The sequence below is a fragment of the Equus asinus genome, chromosome 11 (genome assembly GCF_041296235.1).
Source record: "Equus asinus isolate D_3611 breed Donkey chromosome 11, EquAss-T2T_v2, whole genome shotgun sequence".
In the NCBI taxonomy this organism is placed as follows: Eukaryota; Metazoa; Chordata; class Mammalia; order Perissodactyla; family Equidae; genus Equus; species Equus asinus.
In genome coordinates this window covers 30,691,043-30,703,325 of record NC_091800.1, presented here as the reverse complement: position 1 = coordinate 30,703,325, position 12,283 = coordinate 30,691,043, and the positions used below count along the sequence as shown (strand labels likewise).

Below are 12,283 nucleotides of genomic sequence, written 5' to 3'. Positions count from 1 at the left end.
AACGGCCTTACAAGTTAAAGGAACTCTGATCCCCTCCATGCTGTTAACAAACATCAAGCATCGTCTACCATATGCAAGGAGAAGCACTTTCAGCATAAACAGGATACCTAACGGGGAGGTAACCCTTCCCCTCAACATGTGGTCGTCCTTCTGAGAGTAGTACAAAAATGATACACAGCGGTACGTGAAAACTGTGATAGGAAGAGTCCATTGAAAGTTCTCCTGGAGTTCAGAAGGGGTGCAATTATGCATGAGCAAAGTTTCACAAAGGACAGGAATATGAGTGAGATCTTGAAGGATGGGAGGATTTTGGAAAGGGACGCGAGGAGGGGAAAGGAACAAACTGCGTGAGAAGCCAAGCAGACAAAGCTAGCTTGAATAAATGATTTACAGAGTAAACAGAAGAGAGAAAAGGCTGAGACTTTCAAGCACCCGGCTGGGAAGGCCTGACTTCCCTTTAGAAGCCATGAGCCTGGGGAGGAGTTTGGCAGGAGATGAGCACTTCTTTAAGGCAATGTGGAGGATGACCTCAAGGCAACTACAACCTGTAGACATGAGACAGAAAGGAAGGGTCAGCAGTATGTAAGGGGACCTTCAAGATTTGACTCTTGCCTGCCTAAAAGAGCCTCATCTAGCCCCACAACCTCATTCCCACTTCACGCGCCAGCAACATGCAAACAACAAGGAGTAGACAAGCACACTCTGCTCCCTCAGACCTCCCTGCTAAGCTGCCACTGGTCTCATTGAGAATGTTCTCTCTCCACCACACTGGTCCACACAGCAATGTTCTACTCCTTCCAATCTCCACTCAAATGCCATCTTCCCCGTAAAGCAGTTTCTGACTCCCCCAAGCCAACTTAGGTGCTCTTTTCCTAGGTGTAAGGTGTAGTCAGTATATAGCTCCATCATAGTGGCAATTTCTATGTGATTATCTCTCACCTAAATTATAATGTCCTTGACGTTATCCCCAGAGCAATTTTTGGCACAAAAGGACAATAAATGAATAAACGGATGAACGAACAAACTGACTGGTCGTGTAAATAAACAAGAGAAAAAGGGAAGGAAAGTAAAAATATAAAAGAATTACAGAAACTTGACACAGCTTAGTGATAACTAAATGTAGGGTAAGCAAGAGATGGAGAACACCAAGCTTCTGAGTTCTATGCCAGAAGCCCAGTTCTCTTCTTCCCTACTTTTATACTATCAGCTTAAAAGTACTAAACATAAACTCGTGGGTTTAAAAGAAACAAAGAAGGAGGGCTGGCCCAGTTATGTAGTGGTTAAGTCCTCTCGCTCTGCTTTGGTGGCCTGGGGTTAGCAGATTCGGGTCCCAGTCGCAGACCTACAATGGCTCATCAAGCCATACTGTGGCGGCATCCCACATACAAAATAAGGGAATAGACTGGCACAGATGTTAGCTCAGCGACAATATTCCTCAAGCAAAAAGAGGATGATTGGCAACAGATGTTAGCTCAGGGCCAATCTTCCTCACAAAAAATAAATAAATAAAAAACAAAGAAGGAATCATCAGGAGACAGAGGCAGAAGAAGAACCTAGAGAGAGCAAACACTAAGATTCATATTTTAACTTACCCATGTGCAAATATTTTCTTGAAAGTTTGATAGAATCTTGATTCAAATTATAATTTCTTTAATCAAAATTCTTCCCATATTTCATAAATACACTCTAATTTCAAGGGTCTAAAAAAAACCCTACCATGTTAATTACTAACTAAAAGGACATAAAAATCATTTTCCCTTTTTAAAAATCAGAGTTTAACAATGAAATTTTTTTTTTGAGGAAAATTGGCCCTGAGCTAACATCTGTTGCCAATCTTCCTCTTTTTTTTTCTCCCCAAAGTCCCAGTACATAGTTGTATATCCTAGTTGTAGGTCATTCTAGTTCTCCTATGTGGGACGCCGCCACAGTGTGGCCTAATGAAAGGTGCCATGTCTGTGCCCAGGATCTGAACCGATGAACCCCCGGCCACCAAAGCAGAGCACACAAACTTAACCACTCAGCCACAGGGCTGGCCCCTGAATGTATTATCAATTCTACCAAACTCTTACATCTGAATTATTAGAAATCTAAGATTAGTGAAATTGGAGAATGCAAAATGGAAATGGGGAAAAGACTAAGCAACAATAAGTTAGTTTTTAGTTTTCAAGGCACTTGAGGTTTTGTTTCTGGTTTCTCTTTAATAGTAGAGAAGTGTTAGGTACTCATAAAATGACCTAGTTATTAAAATAAGATTTATTAGAATATTATAATTATAGTAGTGCACACTTTAGAGCACTTAGCAACATATTTAAGGACAGTTTAATTGACCAGAATGCAGCTGCTCACCAAACTCTACATGTAATCATCAAAGGGCTAGTCCAGCAGCACTCTGATCTGGTCATTGTGTGACCAAAACAAAGTAACTGTTTTAATTCTAATTAAGTCCTGTAGACATTCTCACAAACCACACAAGGGTATTTACATGGTAAGTTATAGAAGGCCTCTAATGGAGAGTGGTGAGCTCTTGAAGAAAATGGAAAAGAAAAACAAGCAGTGGAGGCACAGGGATGAAGTTATACATCCGGACATGGCATCTGGTAGAACTGTGCCTGCAGGTATCACACACTTCATAAATATTTGTCCTTTGATTTACCAATTTTCTTAGGACTAACGTCAGTGTGAAAAATGCTAAAGTGAATTTTTATTTTCATTTTCATTTTCTACTGCCTGTCATCATCTTATAAATCCAACGCTGTCTAGGCCAATGCTATCTTTGGCTATGGGACAGCCTGCAGCCCAGCCGCCAGGAACAGGAAATCTTCTGTAGGGTTGAGAAGCCTGTAAGTAAACTATTCCAGCCCACCTGCCATGCAGCCTTGGGGAGGCGGGGGCCTGAGCCACAAAGTCAATATCTAGACCTTGGCCTACCTACATGCAGCACTAACTCAGGGAGTGAAATGAGCTCCTAAGGCTCTGCCTCCTTCACTCCCAGGAGGAAATCTGCCACTGGCCTCTGACCTCTCTCAGCAGGAGACGTCCTTTTGGTATAAAAAGATAATCTTCCTCAAAGTAATGGTAGATGTGGCCAGAATTCTCTACCCTTATGGGAAATAAGGGTTTTCTAAATAAATATCTCCAAAGAATGCATCATGTAAGTGTTACCTTGAGACCAGTATACTCATATTTTATCAACACTCAAATCTAAACCCTCAAAAGATAACTTCTAATAATTTTGAGCTAAGGAAGCATAGAAAAAAGAGAAGAGACAACTAGAGCAGCTCTGTTTCAGGATAGCATTTATAAATTAGAGCTAGGGAACAGAACGTTAAATTTAATAAGCACAAAGCAATGCAGCTGGAAAGAAAGAATAGCCCAGCTAAGTATGATTTAAATGGTATTGAATTAGCTGGAAGGATATCTTGATGTACTGATAGAGGCAGCATGTAAATTGGCATTTCAGCCTACGATGCCAACAGAGAAAACATGACTTGCTCACATAGAGGGCTATATTCTATAAAAATCCTACATGCTATTACTTTTAAAGGAAAAATGTTATAACATTTATAATGTTGTTTAACTTAGACTATCCTGACATTAAGTTCACTGAGGACAAGGCTTACCATAATACCTGCCCACCTCTGGTCACTGTATTTTGCTTTTTCAAATTAAATTTGACCATGGCCATTATGGTCTTTGCCATTCACTCATTCGACCGATATTAAGCAATAGGCACCGTGCTACATTCTTTAGGGGATGCCAAGAGGAATTAAGTCCGCTTCCCCCAGGCAGTGTTAGGGTTTGAATTGTGTACTCCCAAAAGACGTTGAAGTCCTAACCTCTCATACATGTAAATGTGACCTTAATATTTAGAAGCAGAATCTTTGCAGATGGTCAAGTTAGGACGAGGTCATTGAAGTGCTCCCTAATCCAATATGACAAGTGTCCTTAAAAAAAAGGGGAAATTTAAACACAGAGATAAACACAAATAGAAGGAGGAGGATGTGAAGACACAGGGAGAAGATGGCCATCTATTGGTCGAGGAACGTCTAAGGCCATCAGATGCCAGGAGAAAGGCATGGAACTGATTCTCTCCCACAACTTTCAGGAGGAACTAGCCCTGCGGACACCTTGCTTTCAGACTTGTAGCCTCCAGAACTGTGAGATGCTAGTGTCTGTTGTTTAAGCCACCAGTCTGTGCTACATTTTTACAGCTGCCAGACTGGGTCACAAAAGAAGTGAAGCCAATAACAAAATTGCCATGGTGAACAGAACTCCTCATGTGAGTATAATTACAGATGCTTCAACTCAGTTAATGGGGCCAGCTTCAGTCCCTGGACCACAGATCACCACTATCTACGTCGTTCCACAAAGGCCACCACAGAAAAAGATGGTTTATACCCTATATAAGGGCTGACCCAATGGGGACCATTTAATCCTCTAAAAAGATGACTAGAAAAAAATAGAAGCAATAAAGGTTAATAGAAAATTAATCTTGGTGACCTATTTTGGCAAATCAAAGTTGTGGGACATGCATTTATTTAAGAAGAAAATGCAAAGAACATTTAGAACAGCAACTTCAGATTAGGGGACAGAGATAAGGCTTTAATTAGAAGATTCTTCAGTAGTCACATATTTACACAAATGTTGAAAAGATAAAAGCTTTCTGATAAGGTAATAAAGATGAACAATAGTAATAATTCTATGCTAATTCTGTAGAAGACGGAAAGAGATTTCAAGTGACCGTGCTGTTTCCTTACTGGTTGTTTACGGAGGCCCTGTTGTAGGTACTTCACAGACGCTCCCCAAATGCACGTTAGCTCACTGAGTTCACCTACCACAGGCCCTCTGCACCCCAGGCACAAGTGACTAAAACACATATGAGAGAATGATGTCAACGGTATAATTAAGCTGAATCACTTCTCATACAGTGACAAACAACCTGCCATTAGTCCTGCTTGTCACTTGCTGTACATACCATCCCTTTACCTGAGCATGGTGAGCTCTCTCTCCTCCACGTGTTATAAATACGTTATCATGCTGGCTGCAAAGGACCTGTAAAATAAAGGCCATCTTGTTAAAAAAAAAAAACTTTAAACATCAAATTCAGAGAGCTGTTTGAACATACGTAAGCAGATGCAAGTTTTTGCTTGCAAAGTTCGAGCTGAACACTGCCCTTTCCTATTTCCAGCCATTCCAAATGACTGCCCATGCAGAAGGTCTCTGCATGGTGCTAACCTGGTAACAATCAATAAATGTGAAGGTCTCACCGTAAACACAGCACTTCAACTGCCAATCTTCCAAAGAATATTTCTGCTTTAAAAATAGTCCTTATTGCTAAAGTAACTACACCAGGGCCAAGGCCTCCCAAATCTGAGAAAGTCTAAATAAATAAAACTGTGTGTTAATTAAGGGCAGTACAACCTAAAGTATCAATCAAAAGCAGTTCAGGGGGATGACCAGTATTGGATGTACTATTTTTAAGTGTGGGAAAGACTTCTTGCAAATTTCCAGGTTGAAATAAGAGTTAGACAATTACAAGTTTTCTCTCGGAAAAGCTATTGTTCTGTAAACTATGAAATGCATCCAGTAGATATCTTCATAGTCTAAATCCCAACTTTATTTCTGAGAAAGTATTTTAAAGCCTTGTTACTCAAGTCTGGTCCATGGACCAGCAACATGAGCATCACCAGGGAGCCTGAAATGCTGAATCTGAGAACCCACTGAAGACCTACTGAAACAGAATCAGCATTTTAACAAGATCGTCAGGTGATTCCTATGCACATTAAAGTCTGAGACCCATGGCTTTGAAGTGCCTTATGAATCTGGCCTGCAATTACTAGGATCACAAGAAATAGGTTGGCTGAAACTTCAAGACTGTCCTCTGGTATCCAGGAGTTAATGGAATCATAACCTCTTTTCTTTAGTTGCATGAGTCGAGGGGAAAAAATATCCTACTAAACTCCCAAAAACCCCTTACCATTGGCTAAATCAACTTTTCTTTTCCAGAACATGTAGGCTCATCATAAAGCACACACACAAAAATTTGATATCCAAAAGCACAGCCAATTCTAGAACTGCATTTTCCGTACACAAGACGGGCATGATAGGCCGTTCATTCATTACATAACCAGCTAGTGAACACCTATTTAGGTGCTCAGTAATAACCAACATTGTGCAAAGAGCCAAAGTCTAGGGAAGGACAAAAATCGCAGCATGGAATGGTACCTCTAATAGGGGAAGGTCAGCACAGGAAGCCAGGCTGCAGAGGAGGGCACTGCTGCACACTTAGAAAGCATCTGATCCAGACCCAGAGTATTGGAAAGGCTTCCTGAGTTGAGCTTTGAAAAAAAAGAGGGAAGATTTTTCAAGGAGCAGCCCACCTGGAGGCACAGTACGTGTGCTGTTGGGTTAGGGCAAGTACCCAGACCAGCAATGAAAGAGTCAACTATCTCATTTAGGAAAAACACTCGATTGTGATGTTATCATTTTTTCTACTGTTTTGAATATCTGTATGCATGAACTATAAGTGTGGCAGCCCTTAGGAACAATTTTTCACCTTCAACCCCCCTACCTGTAGACAAGGAGAAAGGGCAAACATCAAACAGGAGAAGCATCGACTCAGAAGTCGGCTTCTGGTGCAAGGTGGCAGGGATAACAGAACTGCGCCTCCACATCTGCTATTTGATCACACGGAGTGTCAATGCAGCTGCAACTGGCAACACAGGGGCCATAAAGAGAATCACATTAAAGTTAATACAAAAGTCAGGAAAACATCTTCGGTAAGGGACACTGGTTATTTGGCAGGTGCACCACTGGGAGCAATAGAAGGTTCTCAGTGTGACCACAGTGGGCACTCCCGTCTGGTGTCTCTCTCTTCTCCCTGCATTTAAATAGTTCCTACCCCATCTCCTTGCCCCTCACTTACTCTTGTGATTTCTGACTCATTCTCCTTCTCCCTCGCTACCTTTGAGTGCCCTCCCATCTCTAATTCAACTCTCTTTTTTTTCCCTCTCAATCTGCCTGCTTTTTCACATGCTCCTTTTGTGAGAAGGAGGAGATAAGGGAGAGAAGCAATGACCACTGAACATCTTTCACCCTTTTTGCCTTGATCTTTTCCCCTTTTCTTCACTAACATCCCCACACTCCTATTCCCCTTTTCCATGCTCTCTTTCCTTCCATAGAGTCAAATCTCTGTTATCAGCATATGGCCAGTCCTCCTAAGCACAGAGCTTAGAAATGATAGGAAAATTTCTGTATTCCTCTACTGTTTCATTGTCATATTTGGAGTTCTCAGATTCTCCTAACCTGCTGCCAGCCAGGTCAACAGTTGAGAAGAAAAACAATACTTTAAGAAAGGTAGTCAGCTAGCATTTTCTTAGGATTTTTAAAAATGTAGAACAATCCTGGGCTATTCAGCTGCTGTGCTGAAAGGGTACAAACATGTAAAACACACTAGGCAGAAGGGTTCCATTCTATCCCTGGTTTTGCCTAAGTGCATTCCCTCCACCCCACCATGAACCCAAGTCTTTCTTAGTTTTATCCCTCTTTGTGCAGACCCACAAGGCCCTCCTGGAATGACTGAAATGTGCCTTATTACCAGCCCAGGGCAGATGAATGACACAGGTTGGAGTTAACAGAGTGCTTCGTGACAAAGACACAATGCAGTACACAAAAAGGCTCATTTAATGCCCCATCAGGAAGCCTTACAAGTTACAGCTTAATAAATATATGGAGACTATTGTAATATAGAAAATGTCTGGTACCACTTCCTGACATGAAATGCACTTATGGAGAACTCTCCAGAGTAGGCTGGGATATGGCAATTTCACACATATTCTTTGAATTGCAGAAAAGCAATTTGGTTTTTTTTTAGGTATTTCACTCTTTTATTTTCAGTCCCTGTGAACTATCAGCAAAACTTTGTAGACAAATCTGTTTTGCTCACCCTTTTATCCCAGTCCCTAGATGGAGTATATGCCCCTGGCACATAGTATATGCTCCCAAAATATTTGACGAATGAGTGAGTTAATTAATCAATCAACTGACCATTCACTGTAAGTCTAAGACACAACAGAACTAAGTAGCTAGAGGAAAATACTATCACATATTAATGCACTTTGAAAATTTCTGCTAGGTTTTTGGTATTACCATCTAATCATAAGGTTAACACAGGGTCTTGGACATAACTGACCTCCAAGAACTAGAAAGGGAAGAGGGCTGCTTTGGGCTGGGACACTGAGCAGTCAGATGTGACAATCAACATTCTAATAGCAAATAAGAAACAGAAAAACTCAAAAAGGTAGATAAAAGTTCTCAAAAACATACAGTAGCCTAGGATAAATTAGTCAACCCCTCCGTTTGTTCCCATGATACAGTAGTCTCCCCTTACCCGCTGGGGATACATTCCAAGACCCTTAGTGGATGCCTAAAAGCTCAAATAGCACCAAACCCTATATACACAATGCTTTTTCATATACATACATACCTGTGATAAAGTTTAATTTATAAATTAGGCACAGTAAGAGAGTAACAACAATAACTAATGATAAAGTTGGCTTTGGAGCCATTATTAAGTAAAATAAGGGCTACTTGAACACACGCACTGCCATACAGCAACAGTTGATCTGATAACCTAGATGCCTACTAAGTGACTAAGGGGCAGGTAGCTTATACAGTGTGGAAATGCTACACAAAGGGATGATTCACATCCCAAGCAGGATGGAGCAGGATGCACACTACTCAGAATGACATGCAATTTAAGACATATGAATTGTTTATTTCTGGAATTTTTCATTTAATATTTTCAGACTGCAGTTGACCATGGGTAACAAACCAAAGAAAGCGAAACCGTGGATAAGGGGGGACTACTGTACTTTGTACATACTCTATTATTACTGATGGTCTCATTGCACCATTACACTTCTTCAATGGTTTCTGAGTCATAGTAGGAAGTAAGGACCTGACCACAGTCCACCAAGATTTTCTAGGCAAGCCAAGAAAGGTCCCGAATGGATTCACTCTACAGACCAGGAAAGAGATTATAATCTTATCTTGGGTAAGGAGAAGAGGTGACATTACGAGTTCAGCTGTGGCTGGATAGAACCCTGAGTACTAACCTCTCTGGATTCATCTCAGAATTCAGGGACCAGGTTCCCCAAAACAGGAACTGCAAGTCACTCCAAATCAATCAATCGAGTTAGAAGCAGAGGTGGTAATCTTTCATATCTCGCTCTGAATCTGTTAATAACCTAAAAAATGTATTTCCTTATATATAATCAACACTGTTCCAGAAATTGGGATTCACTTTCTTCATGTTCAAAACTATGAGAAGCTGTTTTTATCATGAACACCATTAACATCACTGGACTGAGATGGTCACCCCTCCAGAAAAGAACTCTTTAGAAACATATCCAATCTATCATATAGAGAGAACTTCCTAATGTTAACTTGCATCTTCATTGCCCCCTCAGACTTGAGCCAGTTTTAATAAATGCTCTGCACTCACATCTAAAAAAGATTCGAGCACTTAAAGGAAAACTCTGACAGCTCTAGGACACATAGATTTTAATTTAGATCTGACCCAGTGTAAAGCATCCAAATGACCCATCAATGGAAAAAGAAAAAAATAACTGTTTTAAAACAATCCCTAGATGTTACTTACATTACTATACTGCATATCATGAGACCCAGATTTGTTACCATTCAACAAACAGGGTTCTCTAATCTTAAGGAATTGGAGAAAAGATAGCATGTTTTAACCTCCCCTCCCCCAAATTTGAGGTTTCCAGCAATACAGTTCCCTAGCTATACAAGAACCACAGCTCTCTAAGTATTTCCAGGAAGCTGTATTTGCCATCGGCATTCAATACCTAAAGTTCTATAGTGATGTCTTTGCATGGGGGCCTTAAGGATGGCAAAGAGTAGGGAAGCAGGGGAGAAAAATGTGTTACCTCCCAAAGCCCTCTCTCTCTGTGATTCACATGATAGCTTTTCCAAGGGATTCCTGTTCAGTTCCTCCAGCACCTCAGCATCTTTGGATTTCTTCTGTTCTCATCTCAATATGCCACTGTCTATAGGCAGAATAAAAACGACTTCCTTCCATAACATTTGCGGGCATGTGTGTATATGTAACCACGGGCCCTCTAGGACCAGTTCAACGGATCTCATCTTATCAACAGAGTAATTAAGAGTGGTTTTTCAGGGGCCAGCCCAGTGGTGCAGCAGTTAAGTTCGCCCGTTCTGCTTCGGCGGCCCGGGGTTTACCGGTTCGGATCCTGGGTGCAGACGTGGCACCGTTTGGCAAGCCATGCCGTGGCAGGCGTCCCACGTATAAAGTAGAGGAAGATGGACACGGATGTTAGCTCAGGGCCAGGCTTCCTCAGCAAAAAGAGGAGGATTGGCAGCAGATGTTAGCTCAGGGTTGATCTTCCTCAAAAATAAATAAATAAAATAAAATGATTTAAAGGAAAAAAAAAGTGGTTTTTCAGAAACTGAGACCCCTTGTCCAGTCCAGGCGAGACCACCAATCCATCAACTGGACATGTGCAAATGCCAGATAAGTGACTCTTTTGACGTCAAAGGGCTGAAAACTCCACCCTCACTACCATTTCATGAACATGCGTCCTAGGAAGAGCCATGAAGCTTGACTACCCTTGTGCCGATCATCAATTACCTCATTTCTCCTTACCTCCAATCATCTATCCCCACACTTCAGACAGCCCTGCCCCTCATCCCATAAATTTTGCTCCAAGCCCTGGATCAGGGAGACAGATCTGAGAGCATATGCCTCCTGTCTCCTTGCAGATCACACAAATAAAGCTACTTTTATCTTCCCAAAGGCTGATACTGTAATAATTGGCTCTTTGTGTGCATTGGGTAGCGAGCCCTTTTTTAGTAAAATATATGTGTATTCATCTCTCATATAATTTCCAAATTAGAACTCAAGATCAAGTAGCCAAATAGTGCATACATCCCTGAAAGACAGGAGCCAGACCATCTACTTCTCAGTCCCTAGATGCAGTCAAGCCCTCCATTAAGCAGACCTTCCCGACAGAGGGGACTGGGTGACTGCCTCTGTAAGATATCACCACATATTTTCATAGTTTACAAGGATAAAGCAATTACAGCTTCAGTCTTTCATGAATAAAGCCTCTTTAACATTTTAATGAGAACATTAAACTCAGCTTCACTTGGTTTGGCCTCCCTAGAAAGTCTGTTAGCCTTAGAGAAAGTTTCTTTTAAAAGCAGTCATGAAATTGCAGGCCTCTCTGTGCCCTACAGGGCATGACTGGGCCACAAACACCACCGGCTGCATTATTTCTCTCCTGAACGAGCCTATATATTTTGATAAGACTACAGTTCGGTAAATGAGAGAAGGCATCTGAAGAAATACCTTCCTTTCTGCAGTATTTGTGTGCTTGTGTGTGCTCACTTATTTTATATCTGACTTGCCTCCTAATTCGCTTTTTATGTTATACACAGCTTTGAGTACAATGTGTGACTCAATAAAAGTTAAATCATACTTTTCTGCTATTTTCCCTTAATCATTTTCTACTGCCTCTGTTCTCTCTCACAATGTGACTGATCCCCACCAAGTCTACCAACTGCCGTTCGCCTGGAGACCCATTAAATTCAGCAGACAACCAAGAGAGCTTCAGAAGCCAAAGGTGAACAAGAAATAATCCTCAGACTCAGTGACTTAACATGAACGTCTGCCTCCTCCTCTGAACAAAACCTGGAGCAGCGTGAACAAAAGAGTTTGTCACCTTGAAAGCCAAGTAGAGGAGAAGAGTAAAGCTAAAGAGGATTAATACTCAGGTCATTCATGCATTCAACTCTTCAAACATTTATTGAGCACCAACTACGCACCAAGAACTGCTCTAGGTACTCGGGGTACAGCCAGGAATAAGACACACAATACCTCCACTCCCATGGAGCTTACGATCTAGTGGCAGAGACAGGCAGTAAAAAAGAAAATGTCAGAGGGTAATAAATGCTATGAAGAACATGTAACAGGCTGATGTGATACGAGAAGCTGGTGAAACAGAGTGGACAGGAAAAGCCAAGCAGATCAAAAAGCTAAGGTAAAAATCTTAAGGTCATGAAAAGACATTGAGAAAACTTAAACATATATTACTAAGTGAAAGAAGCTAATCTGAAAAGTATGATTCTAGCTATAGTATGATTCCAACTACATGACATTCTTGTCAAGGCAAAACTACGGAGAGATTAAAAGATTAGTGGTTGCCAAGGGTTGGGGAGAGGGAGAGATGACTAGGAGAAG

General features: G+C 41.3%; 1 protein-coding gene across 12 annotated transcripts in view; it reads right to left on the bottom strand.

The window, feature by feature from the left end:
- Positions 1 to 12,283, bottom strand: part of ENOX1 (ecto-NOX disulfide-thiol exchanger 1) — a 533,277-nt gene that overhangs the window by 420,690 nt on the left and 100,304 nt on the right. For 4 of the 12 annotated variants that reach the window (XM_070480830.1, XM_070480825.1, XM_044779940.2 and 1 more), the window contains exon 2: positions 4,987 to 5,052. The exons of 3 other annotated variants lie outside the window; for them this stretch is intronic. The gene's annotated coding sequence lies outside the window, so the exon portion shown is untranslated. Of the gene's footprint in view, positions 1 to 4,975; positions 5,053 to 6,225; positions 6,339 to 6,571; positions 6,713 to 12,283 lie in introns of all 12 variants that reach the window. 5 more of the 12 variants (XM_044779942.2, XM_070480824.1, XM_070480831.1 and 2 more) reach the window with 3 other exon arrangements.